Source organism: Lycium ferocissimum, chromosome 11 (assembly GCF_029784015.1).
Source record: "Lycium ferocissimum isolate CSIRO_LF1 chromosome 11, AGI_CSIRO_Lferr_CH_V1, whole genome shotgun sequence".
Classification (NCBI taxonomy): Eukaryota; Viridiplantae; Streptophyta; class Magnoliopsida; order Solanales; family Solanaceae; genus Lycium; species Lycium ferocissimum.
The window spans coordinates 34,007,106-34,020,869 of record NC_081352.1 but is presented as its reverse complement, the minus strand read 5'-3'; positions in this window follow the sequence as shown (position 1 = coordinate 34,020,869).

The window sequence follows — 13,764 nt, the reverse complement described above, 5'->3', positions numbered from 1 at the left end:
TTTTTAAATTTATTAGCTTAACTTCTTCCAAATTAATGTAGCTCTCCATCTCTTCATTTTAATTTTGTTTGAATTTGGATTGTATTTTGATTTGCCTGGTTAATAATTTGATAGTTTTGAGCAAATAGTTTGATAGATCATTTCAAATTTAATTTATTGGATCAAATCAACCAACATGTCATAACTCAACCCCTATAAACTTAGTCAAATTAGGGATATTACTGAAACGTTTCTGATTTTTCACCTCTGCTAATTATTCTCCTAGTTTCAATTTATACGACGGTGTTTGACTAGTTACAAATTTTTATTTTCTTTTAAAAACGGTTTGAAACTTATAATCTTTCACTTTTTTTTGGAAAATTATTTCACTTTATTTGGAAATCAGCGTTTGGCCATAAAAATTTCAAATACAACTTGAAATTGTATTTGGAATTTGGATGTGATTATTAAAGGCAATACTAAGACTAACGAATCAGTAATCGAAGCTGAAATACTGCAAGCCCTAAAAAGTGCTACAACTGTTCAGGAATTGCTTAAGGCTGCTAGTATTGCTAATGCGAGACTTCAACAGCTTGATATTTTTTATTCTATTAGTATCACTCTGGATTCTGGTCCACCGGAGTTGCCTGGAACTACTAATGTTGCTGTTGAGGTTGTTGAAAGTGAAAATCCACTTACTGGTAGTGTTGGCATTTTCTCCAAGCCTGAGGTATTCTATCAATTATAGAGTTTATTGCGTTATGTTTTATTATATATGTTTAAATTAACTTAAACTCTGTCTGGTTGATTGATTTGTGATTGTGGAACATTTAATTGGGGCATAACACATATTCAGGCCCTCAGCTGGCAAGTAAGCCCTCCAACTTTGGGTGTGCACAAGTAGACATCTCAACTTGTCTCCACTTTGTCACCCGAACACTCCAAATTACAAAATGATCATCTAGACACCTCCAAAATTTATGTGCCACGTCATCATTTGTGTTTATGTGTTTAACTTTATACAAGTTGAGGTGCCTACTTGTGCACACCCAAAGTTGGAGGGCATACTTGTCAACGAAGGCCAAATTTGCGGGTCTGTTTATGTATTATGCCTTTAATTGGCTGAACTACTATGAAAAATTTAGGAAAAATTATATTGATGAGCGTGTTCAATATTTGTCCTATATTCAATCATTGTACTCTTAGGGGTCATTTGGTATGCTTGACAAGCATAAATAGTCCTAGGATAAACATGTAGTACTGCCTTATCCCTTGGTTGGTTACTAATCCTTGGAGAAGTTATACTAGGATTAGAAATAGTAAGGATAAGTTATCCCTACTGGATGGTGGAATAGTAGTAACGGGAGTAGTTATCCGTTGATAAAACAAATGAAATGATAAAAATACCCCTGAGGTTCGTCAAACCCTTTGTCTACTGGTGGAGGATATTTTTGTAAACAAACAACATCTTCTTAGAAATTATGCAATGCATGTTATTTTTAATACGACAAACTAAACAATCAATAAGAAATAATACTAGGATAACTACTCCCAACATAACTTATCTTCAAACCAAACGACCTAGAATATTGTCATTTCTCCTACTCCTTATATTTCTCACTCTAAAGGAAAAACTCTCTCCGTATATTTATGATCGTTACCTTGTAACAGTAAAGTTTTCCACCACTTTCTAGAGACTGAGAGACACGCGCCGTCCCATGAGGACGCCGGAAAACCCGAAATCAGCGCACCTCCCAAAGAAGACTAATACACCCAGCGTCTCCACCCCACTTGGGGATCAAATTCCTACACTAGCAAATTATGCTAGGGCTGTCCAAATAACAGCGGCTCCTAACACCACCACTAAATCGATTTGGGAACCCTTCGGTGGAGGCTCGAGTTGCTTCTCATAACGGAATTCCAGTTGTAATTTTCAAAGTTAAAGACTTCAATGGGGTCATGGCGGAAGAATGCAAATTCACTCTTGTGGATAAATACATGAAACCCAGGCCTCAGATTGACAAAATTAGGTCCAGATTTACTAAAAAAATCACAGTGAAAGGTAAGGTAAGTCTTCAATTATCGAACTGTATTCTTGAATTTCTCCAACAAAGATGATTTTGAAAATGTTTGGTTTAGACGTTCTATTATAATAGAGGACCAAGTCATGTGGTTGGAGAAATGGACGTCGGAGTTTAAACCTGTCACGACCTGACTACGGGCCATGATGGGTACCCGGAGCTAACTATCGAGCACCGCTCATATCACTAGTCATCACACTCAACCTGAACACATACATATATAAATACCCTAAGGCTACACATAGATAAACATAAGCCTGTACGGTTACCAAAAATGATATACAAAAATGCACACTTACATCATCATGGGACACCAACAATCCACACGTATGTATCTACGAGCCTCTACTAGAGTACTATACATAAGGACGGGACAGGACCCCGTCGTGCCCAAAATATGTACACAAAAGAATATGATCATAAGTGGCACCTCCGGAATAATGGAGTGCTCTCAAAAGTCTGTTGATAGCTCCTACGACTGCGGATCACCTCCCTGTCTACCTGTGGGCATGAACACGGCGTCAAAGAAAGGGGACGTCAGTACGAACAGTGTACTGAGTATGTAAGGCATGAATAAAATAAGCATAACAGAACAATCATAAGACATGAGACGAATATATATAACTTGCTTAACTTTTAAGAGTGTGTGCGCGTTTTAGTCATATCACATTTATCATCATACCACAAATACCCTCATTATTAACCAGCGTCCGGGTAACCATCATACGCCGCCCACTAGCGGTGGTCATGTCCGGCCTTCCAGGTGCGGTGGTGTCGTAAGCAGCCCGCATTAGCGGTGACATGTCCGGCCATCTAGGCACGGTGTAACCTCATCATCGTACACATCTCATAAAACATACATTCGAACTAGAAGATAATCTAAAACTATATCGGGGTGACGTAAGGTCGAAAACCCCCGATTTCCGTATGGAGTATCCATGATCATCATACCTCACCTTGAAGGAATTAATATCATAAGGTGGGTTTAGCAACAATGAACATCAAGAAATCATTTGATAGTCATTAGTCTCGTAAACCGGCATATCGTATTCATAGCATGAACATCGTGAGAGTATTGTATCATAAGCTTTAGAATCACAAGACTTTAATTCATCCTTACCGTTATCATGTTCATAATATATCTTATTCGTTTTTTCTCATAAGAGGCTCTATCTGACATGGACTCATAGTTCATGGGATGGGAGAAGGTCATGGAGAGATAGGGGATTCATGCCATCGGGATCATGCCTTAGAAAAGAAAGGACGAGCCTTACATACCTTGTATCTCTTCAACTCTTTCTATCGCTCACTCGCGTGCCTCTCTAACTTGCGATTCTACCTTAAGCACTTGGGGACAAGCCTTGAGTCACTCTACTCCATTAGAATGGAATCCTCCACTTGCATGCCAAAGGAATCCTCACTCCCCACAAACCCTAGTAGGCTTCCTCGTATATGAATCTCTTAATTCTTGGCTTGATCTTGGCTTTTTGGTAGAGATTGTTGTGAAAATGGAGGGAGAGTTTTTGGAGGGTTCTAGAGAGATATAGAATCTGCTCTTTTTGGAAAATAATGAAATAAAACGTGGGCTCTTATATTTATAGACATGGCTGGAAACTTCCAGGTCCGCGGGTTGACGAGCCGGGTCGTCGACGTGTCGACGGTCCGTCGAACCGCCACTTGAAATGTCTGAGTTCTGAACCCTGTCGACGGTGCCAGTCGACGGTTCATCGATGTGTCGACGGCTCGTCGAAAACGTGTCGATGCCGACCTTGGTTTCGACAGTTCTCGAATTGCTTCGCTTCACTCCGATTCGATTCGTTTCACTTCTAACTCCCCTGTAATGTCAAGGATGCCCACTTATATTCCTGCACACCTACAACGCAAAATATCTCGTGAGTAAAGCTTTGGTGCGGACTACCGAACCGAGGGTATACACCGCCAATAAGCCAAAATCTACTTGAAATAAAATTGGAAGTGTAACAAAACCGGACGAAGATTCCCCAATAGTGCCAGTTTGGGTACTACTACCTGAATTGCCATTTCACTGCCATGCCTGGCACTATTTGAAACAAATTGTTAGTCCTCTAGGTACTCTTTTGTCGTTGGACGCTGCCATTGATTATAGAACTCGTCCTAGTATGGCTAAAATTTGGGTGGAGGTGAATCTTACTAAGCCTAAAATAAATTCTATTTGGATTGGTACTGAGGATGAATATTGCTCAGGTTTCACTCAAAAAGTAGAATATGAGAACCCACCAAAATATTGCACTCATTGCAAGATTTTGGGACATTCCATAATCCAATGTAGGAAGATGGAACAAAAGAGGGCAGAAAAGAAAAATGACAAACAGAAAAAAGAACACAACATGAAAGTTGAGCAAGAGGATAATGAAGTGCAAAAAGATAAGAAAGTAGAGGAAGTTAATAGCAAAAAAAGAGAGGACACCAAGGAAGAACAGATCAATAACATTTTCAAGGCCAAAGAAGACAAGGTTGCCAAAGAAAAAAAGGAGAAAAAGAAGAAAAAGAAATACAAGAAGATGCCAAAAAAGAAGGGAAAGGTTATCTTCAAGCCAGTCACTCCAGGGAAAAGTATGGAGGATAATTCTGAAGCTGTTCAGGAAATCCATTCAAAAGAAGTGGAGATAAACAACATCAATAACACTCAAGGAGCACAAAGAAAGAAAAAAAGAAAGTTAGAAAACAGTACAAAGGTGATTGAGCAGGATCAGATTATAGGGGAGGATCAGGCTGTAAATCATAGCTTGGAACATCAAGAAGAGCAGGCTAATGTGTCCCAAAACAAAGAAGACAAGGTTATAAATGAAGAAAGGAACACTAAGGATGATTGCATACAAGATAAAACTTCAAGCACTCCTGATATTGCCTCAGGAAACTCTACTGTTCCCACTGAAATAAGAAATATGCCAGGATTAGACTTGGTAGTAGATTTGGGAAACATATTGCATATTGAAGGGCCAACTGAGCAATTGAAAGACAAAAATGATCTAGAAGATCATACAGAAGTGCAATCTAACATGAAGGAATCCTTAGATCATTCAACCAATAGAAGAGTGGAGGCTCTGGACAGTGACTACATTCAGCCTGAGCACGAAGAGAAATCAGATGCTGATGAACCTACAAAAGTCAACAAAGGTAGAGGTAAATCAAAGAAGAATGATAAAAGGAAAAATAGCAAAAATCATACCTTACAAACGAGGGAACAAAAGGATGGTAACATCCCTAGTAATATTAATGATTAATGCTCTTTTTTGGAATATAAGGGGTGTGAGGTCAAAAAAGGCCATTCGTAGCCTTTTGTGGCTAAAGAAAATATTGAAGGTTACAAAAAGTTCCTGGGATATCAAAACTGCATTGCTAATCAAAATGGGCAGATTTGTTGTTTTTAGAGCAACAATATTAGTATTGTCCTAATTTCTGAAGATGATCAGCATATTACTCTTAAAATAAATAATGTTGTAGGTGTTGAGGATATTTTCATCTCAGTTATTTATGCAAAATGCTCTACAATAGAAAAAAAAGATCTTTGGGAAAGTCTTGAAGAAGATAATATGAGGATTGATGGTCCTTGGTGCATTGAAGGTGATTTCAATGTGATATTGGACCCCTCAGCGAAAATGGGGGGCAACCCTCATAGAATGATCAAAAGCTTACATTTTCAAAACTGCATGGATATTTGTGGTTTAACTGACATTGGATTCACTGGGTCAAACTTCACTTGGTGTAATAATAGGAGGCCTAGAAAGCGGATATGGAAAAGATTGGACAGGGTTTCTATCAATGACCAATGGGACCACCTCTTCCAGAATAGTTCTATCAGACATTTGGCTAGAACTGGTTCTGACCACAGACCTCTGCTAATAAAGTACCAGGACTCCAATAGTTCTTATGTTTCATACTTTAGGTTCTTAAATTTCTAGGTTACTCAACCAAGTTTTATGGATATTGTCAAAGAAATATGGGGTACATCAGTCCAAGGGAAACCCATGTGGATTTTACAATCTAAGTTGAAAATAATGGGAAGGAAACTCAGCCTTTGGTCAAGGGAACAGATAGGCAATGTTCATGAAAAAACTATAGAATGGGAAACCAAGCTACAAAACTTGGAGGAACTGGATATTCAAACCAATACTGATCAAAGTAGAATGGAGGTTAACAAAGCCCATGCTGAGTATATTCATTGGATGAAGTTACAAGATTCCATTCTTACTCAAAAATCTCAGTGTAAATGGTTTGAAGAGGGGAACACTAATACCAAATATTTTCATAGCATTCTCAGGGAAAAAAGGAGGAAACTTGTCCTGTCCATGATCAAGAATAGTAGGGGCCATTGGATCAGTGGAGATGAGAAGATCTCAAGAGCTGCTATCAAGCATTTTCAGCAACTTTTTAACCTTCCAACCCCCTCCATTAACCCTAATATTTTTAACTGTATTCCTAACATTATTTCTCCTAAGAAAAATGACAGGTTGAATCTAATGCCAGATGAACAGGAGATTAAAGAGGTTGTATTCAACCTAAGTGCAACTAGTGCAGCTGGCCCAGTGGGTTCAATGGATTTTTTTTCCAGAATTGTTGGAACATCGTAAAGGATGACACTGTTGCTTTTGTACAGGAGTTCTTCAAAGGAAAAAAGCTCACCAGGTATTTCTCTCATACATGTCTAGTGTTAATCCCAAAAGTTGACACCCCTAGTAGATGTGGAGAATTCAGACCCATAAGTCTCTCTAATTTTACCAACAAAATTGTTTCAAAAATCATCTCTTTAAGACTTAACCCCTTACTGAAAAATCTGGTTTCTCCAAACCAAAGTGGTTTTATTAAAGAGAGGCTAGTAATGCGAAAATGTCCTTTTAGCTCAAGAAATTATCCAGAATATCTCCAAACCTAACAAGGGTGGCAATGTTGTGATCAAGCTAGACATGGCTAAGGCATATGACAGAATGTCTCGGCATTTTGTTATAGCTTTCTTGGACAAATTTGGGTTTTCCAAATTCTGGATAGATATCATTTATAACCTGATTTCTGAGAATTGGTACTCTGTGATAATAAATGGATCTAGAAATGGTTTCTTTTCTTCTTCTCAAGGATTAAAACAAAGGGATCCTCTGTCCCCTTCTTTATTTATTCTTCTTTGCTAAGGTTTTGTCCAGATCTCTTAATAATCTTGCTAGATATAGGAATTTCATTCCTTTTACTATGCCCTCTAATTGCCCTACTAGTAATCACCTTGCTTATCTTTGATGACATTGTCATCTTTAGTAGTGGTAAAACTTCCTCTTTGAAACTCATTATGAAGCTTATTAATGAGTATGAGAATAGCTCTGGTCAGTTGGTTAATAGAGATAAAAGTTTCTTTTTTCCTGCTCCTAGAACTTCTGCTCAGAGAATTAACAAAATTAGAGACTGCACTAGTTTCATGGACAAGAGCTTCCCTTTCACTTACCTTGGTTGTCCCTTATATGTGGGAAGGAAAAAACTGGAATACTTTGACTACATGATTAGTAAGGTGGTTAAAAGGCTTAATGGTTGGCATGGTAAGTTACTCTCCTATGGGGGAAAAGTAGTGCTAATCAAAAGTGTTCTCCAATCCCTTCTTATTTATACTCTCTCTGCATTGTCTCCTCCTAAAAGTAGCCTTAAATTAATTGAGAAACATTTTGCCAATTTTCTCTAGGGCAGTAATCAAGGTCATCATAAGTACCATTGGTGCTCCTGGAGTAGTCTGTGTGTTCCTTTTGAAGAAGGGGCACATGCATTAGAAGTATGAATGATATCAGCAACACTTTAGCCATGAAAAGATGGTGGAGGCTGAGAACCTCTAACTCTCTCTCAGAGCTCATGTGGTTGGTAAGAAGTGGGCATCAGGTGATTCTCATGCTTGGAAGCATATGACACAGGTTAGAGAGGAAGCAGAAAAGCACATGGTTTGGCAAGTGAATTCTGGTTCTTGCTCATTCTGGTGGGACAATTGGACTAGTAAGGATCCTCTTGCTCACCAAGTCCCCAATTCTACTAAGAGCTCCAAGCTTTTAGTCAAGCACTTCATCAAACAAGGCAAGTGGGATAGTGAAAAGCTTAATAGGACTCTGCCCCCTCAAATGAGTGACAACATCCATAAAATTGATATTGGTAACATTGATAAGGATGATCAGATGTTCTGGGACCTTCCAGAGACTGGCAAATATTCCAACAAGTCAGCTTGGGATCTGGTAAGGAATAAAAAAGCTCCTCAGCCTTTAATTAATAAGGTATGGCACTCTTCCATCCCTTTTAAGATTTTTTTTTCTGACTTGGAGAATTTGTAAAAATAAGCTCCCATTTGAGGAAGTAATTAGTAGGTTTGGCAAGCAAATGGATTCCAAATGTTACTGCTGCAATACAGCTAGTGACCAGACCATGAACCATATGTTCAGTCAAGGGACAACAGCTAGTAAAATTTGGAATCTCCTTCGTGCCCCTCTGGGTATCAAACATTCCCACCTCCCAATAAGACATGTCATTAATTCTTGGTGGCAAGAGAAGGTTAAGAATGATGTTCATAGGCTTATTTTACAGATCACTCCTATTGTTATATGTTGGGCTCTTTGGAAGGAAACTTGTGCTTGCAGGTATGGTAATCAGAACAAATTTAGTTGGTACAAGCTTGAACAGCAGGTGGGATGGATTGTCAATGCAGAAACAGTCAAGTCTTTCCCAGGATACAAGCTAACTCTACCATTAAAAGAATTTTGCTACAAGCTACTGAAGCTACAACCAATACCAAAGATCATGGTGAACTGTTGGCAAAAACTAGAGCCAAGGGTATAGAAATTGAGCACTGATGGAAGTTACAACAAAAATAATGGGAATCTTTTTGGACTAGGAGGAGCTCTCAGAGATGCAGAGGGACAACTGATCATGGCATTTTCAGTAACCTATCAGTGCAATAGTCATAATATGGCAGAGGCTAAAGCAGCCTGGTATGGAGGGAACTAGTGCAAACAGCATGGATACAATAATCTGGTCATAGAGCTAGACTCTATGGTGATCACAGATATGCTCACAAACAAGAAAGCAGGGAGTTTCAAGCTCAACAAGATAATAGAAGATACTAGTGAGGTCTTTGCAACATTCAAATGTCAAGTTTACGCATTGCTATAGGAAGGCTAATCAACTTGCAGATTGGCTAGCAAAACAGGCAATACAGTCCAATGACAAGAACATCTACTTATCAGATCAAGAGCTACCAAATGGAGCAAAAGGACCTTACATCTTAGACAAAAGACAAGTTCCCTCCATTAGGTCAAAGTTTGATAAGGCTAATTTCTTTGTTAGTTAGGCTAACTGCTTGTATATGAAGAGATTGAGCAATAAGTTCTTTTTTGTTGTAAGCTCAATCTCAATTTTTGGTGGATAGTCTCTATCCAGTGTTGTAATTAAAACGATTAATATTCAATACCACCTTCCGGTGATCTTTGGGAAAATTTAAAAAAAAATAAAAAATGACCCATTAAAACGTAGATATGTCACTTCCAAGTTTCATCTGTTTTAAGCTTGGAATGACAACCAAGTTAAACAGTCTAGGTACATGGCTGCTTTATTCGTAGACTTGGACATCTATGTTTCATGATTTGTTCTTGTAGTTGTAAGTTTATTGTTGTAAAACCTACTACCCGGCATTGCTTTGTTAGCTTGTTCCCGAGTTCTATCATTTCTGACCATGAGATTGAAAGTGATATCTACGGACCTATCCGTTAGAGTCAGCTAAGGTTTTGTCGGCCACAGATGTATGGATATTTGCAAAATTATCCTCATGATTTGTGTCTCAATTCTATCTTTGATCTCCCTATCTTCGATCAAAACTTGTTGGAAATGGTTTTTTGATTACAATTAACTAGGTTCAGATCGTTACCTCTTTTCTTTCTTTTTGGTACATTTTGTCGGCGTTCCCCCTGCACTAATGACCTCCTTAGCTTCTCTCCTTGCCATCATATACTCTTCAAAAACCTCCTAGTCCGCTTAGCTTCTCTCCTTGCCATCATATACTCTTCAAAAACCTCCTAGTCCGCTGTTGGTTACCTACTATGCTCTCTTTTCGCCTTAATAGCTCTTTGCACCTCCTTACTCCATTAACATGATTCTTATGGTTGAAGTCCTAGGCATTTAGATATACCTAGAACTTCATTTGCTACTTTTTCTAATGCAACTTGTCTTTTCTTTCTGAAGGATGCTTGCATTGGCTTCTAAGTCTCATCCTTCTCCATTCAACTTTTTCATGAATTATATTTGGTTTATGAATTTTAGCTTCTCCCACCAAGTTTTTGGATCCTAGTAGCTCTTCTAACTCTTTCGCTTCACATAACCTACCATCAGGTGGCTAGGGTGTGGCCTAGCATGATTTTATAGTCCTTACACGCGTGTTTTATCCCTTGTTTTTGGTAAGGATGAAGTCTAAGGCTTGTGTTTGTTCAGAACTGTTACAATATTATGTTATACTTATGTCCTAGCAGATCTATCCTGATAATGTTCTGTTGGTCACTTTTGCATGTCTGGTACCACAACTATATCTCCATGTGTTTGGTCAAAGCCGTTACTATATCTAGTTATATGTCCTCGCAGATCTCTCCCGATAAAGTTCTAATGGTCATTTGAATCCCCTGAATGAAGGTATACATATTCTCCCATAATTTAGTTAAATCTCATCATCTAATCATATTTGAAGACCATAGACAGTAATGATATTAATTTTCTTCTTTCCCATAGTAGTGTTAACGGGATTGTGAAAATAGAAAAAGAAGGGAACTTGCTTTGAGTTGGTTCTTGAAGCTTTCTTCTCCCGTTTTTCTTTCTTCTGGTTTTTACATCTCGGCTAACTTCTTCACATCTTCTTTTTTTATTCTTATGATCCACAGTAGAACAGGTTTGAACCATATATATCACCAGAACGGGGGAGTATTTTTCCTCTTCTTCCTCTACACCTAGGGATTTATACGATCTATATATAAACAATACAGGCTTTGTCGAATCATATGTATCTGAACCATCCTGAATGGGGACGTGGCGGTTGTATCTGAACCATCCTCAAATAGAGACTTTATTTTGCTTGTTTTTCAGATAGGGAATAAGAATAATCAACCAAAAGTCTATTAATAGACCATAATTTACAAAAAACAAAAACACAAAAAGAAAGATCGAAACAAGCAAAATAAGTATAAATAACACACATTTCGACGGAAAAACAGGCAAAACTTCAAAGGTTTTGAAAAAAAGTAGAACTTTATGAACACTAAGTTTTTATCAAGATAAAAAAAAAAAATTAATCAAACCATACTTTTAAATAGGCAATATGGATCTAAAAATGCTTCGCCACTGATTCAAAATTAATTAATATACTTGAGGACGACGATTAGAGAGCTTCTGGGCTCTAGAGAGAAGAAAAATCGACTGAAGATATTGGTCTTGATAGGGAAGAGAGTGAAGAGAGAGAATGAGACTTATGCATATTTTAGGAGAAAGAGAAAGGGGCTTTGTATATTTTACTACAAGTTACAGGGACTTAAGTGTATAACTTAAAATCTCCAAACTTTTTAAAATTATAAAATATACCCCATTCCCCTTTTTCTAAACCTTAATTCCGAAAAATAATTGAAAAAAGAAATTGAGTGGCCTTATTCCCATTTAAAACTTGAAAGTGGCCTCCTCCACAAATCTTCTCTAATTACAATGAATCGGGACGTGCAAATTAAACTCTTTTTCTTGTGTAATATACTTCTTAAATTGACTGCAACGTCATATAGTAAGATATAAGAATAATAACTACTGCATCTCAATTTTAAATTTCACATAATTTAATCGAGTCCGAAGCCTAAAGGGCACTATTTTGAAGCCAAAAGACCAAAGGGGATTGGGAAATCCATGATAAACCAAAAAGGAAGGGTTTATCGTGTCCCCATCTACATTTTGCAGCTCCTTTAACGGACCATTGTAACGTCATTCCATAATTTATTATTATTATTTTTTAAATCTCAACTCGTGGACTGCCCCACGTTTTGCAATTTTTTTTTTTAATACTTAATTAGCAAGCCGTGTAGCCCTACACTATTTACTACATAAATATTTAAAAATATATATATATATATATATATATATATATATATATATATATATCACAACTCGTGGACTGCACCACGTTTTGCCTTCAGTTGGAGAATTTAAATATTATGTGACATTTTTTTTTTTTTTTTTGTAGAATTTATAGCTTTCAGTTGGAAAAAGTGGATGAGGATTATGTGGAGGCAAAAAAATATTATATATATTGAAAGGGAATTGAATAACATATTAAATGCTATCATCCTCTAAATAAATTATCAAATAATATCAATATGTCTATCAAAAGGGATCAAAGACAGACAAAGACGGCAAGTGATTTGATCTTAACGTTTGGATAGAGATATTGAGAAGCTATTAGAAAAAATGGACTTAAAAAAAAAAATTGAAATAGCAAATCGTGTACCCTACACGATTTGCCATTAGTTTAAAAAATAAAATGTTTTGCAAATCATGTAGGTTCCACAGCAACATTTAAAAATAAAATAAAAATTGGAGACAGAACAGACGAGGTTTCGTTAAAAGTATGGTAACTCGTGAGGGCTACAAGATAAACCTGTTTTGGTTTATCGTGTAGCCCACAACTCCTTTTGGAATTTTGGCTTAAAAAAGGTGCCATTTAGGCGCCGGACTCTAATTTAATCTACTATAAAATCCTACATAGATCATTCATATCCATGTTGTATATGTGCTGCTGTGTTATAAAAGAAGGTAATATAATGATCGAATTTGTACATGTACTATTTGAAATTAAGTAGCTGTAATTAATTTGTCATCCCATAAACTTCTGGTCTAAACATTACTCCAACCTTTAAGTAAAAGGCTCGCTTTTGCGCCTGATCAGTAATCGAGTTCAAACATGGAGGTTATTTTAAATTATAGTAAAACACTGAGGGGATAAATTTGGACATTTTTTTCCTCGAAAACTTGGATACATGGATAGTCTAACTAATTTACACTGAAGCAATGTTAACTACAATGACAATTACGAGATGATGTTAACGACAAGGGTATGAATAGACCAAACTCCAAAAGTTCAAGGGGAAGACAAGATTGACCAATTTTAGGTCATACAAAAATAAGTTTAAACAGTTTTTCTATAAAACGTACTCCTATTGTGATTATAAGAAATTGGCGCTTTGTTACATTCTGTCACATATATATTTGATGACACATTGAAAGTAAAAACTTCTAATATGGTTCAGCAGAGGAAATCAAAGAAGTATAATAAAAAGCGTCTTTTATGTACTCTTCTAGTTGGAAAATCATTGGTTTGCAATATACTGTATACAATGTGACCTTGTTTTTTGTGTTCTCTTACACGCGAATCTGTTATTATTTGAAAGAAGAAAACATTTTTTCGACGTCGAATTGTAAACTTATGCCAAACTTCCCATTGAACCAATTTTTAAAGCTTGGAAAATTCAGCCCCAGTGACGACATTTGACCACTTCTCTCAATTTAACTATTTCTTTCACGATACTAAAAAATTAAAGAAGATAACATTAAAAACAAAGGTATTTAATCTCAGATGGTTGACAGAAAAAATTTGAGAAAATGAGTTTAACTTAGTATATACACTCACACTATTTTA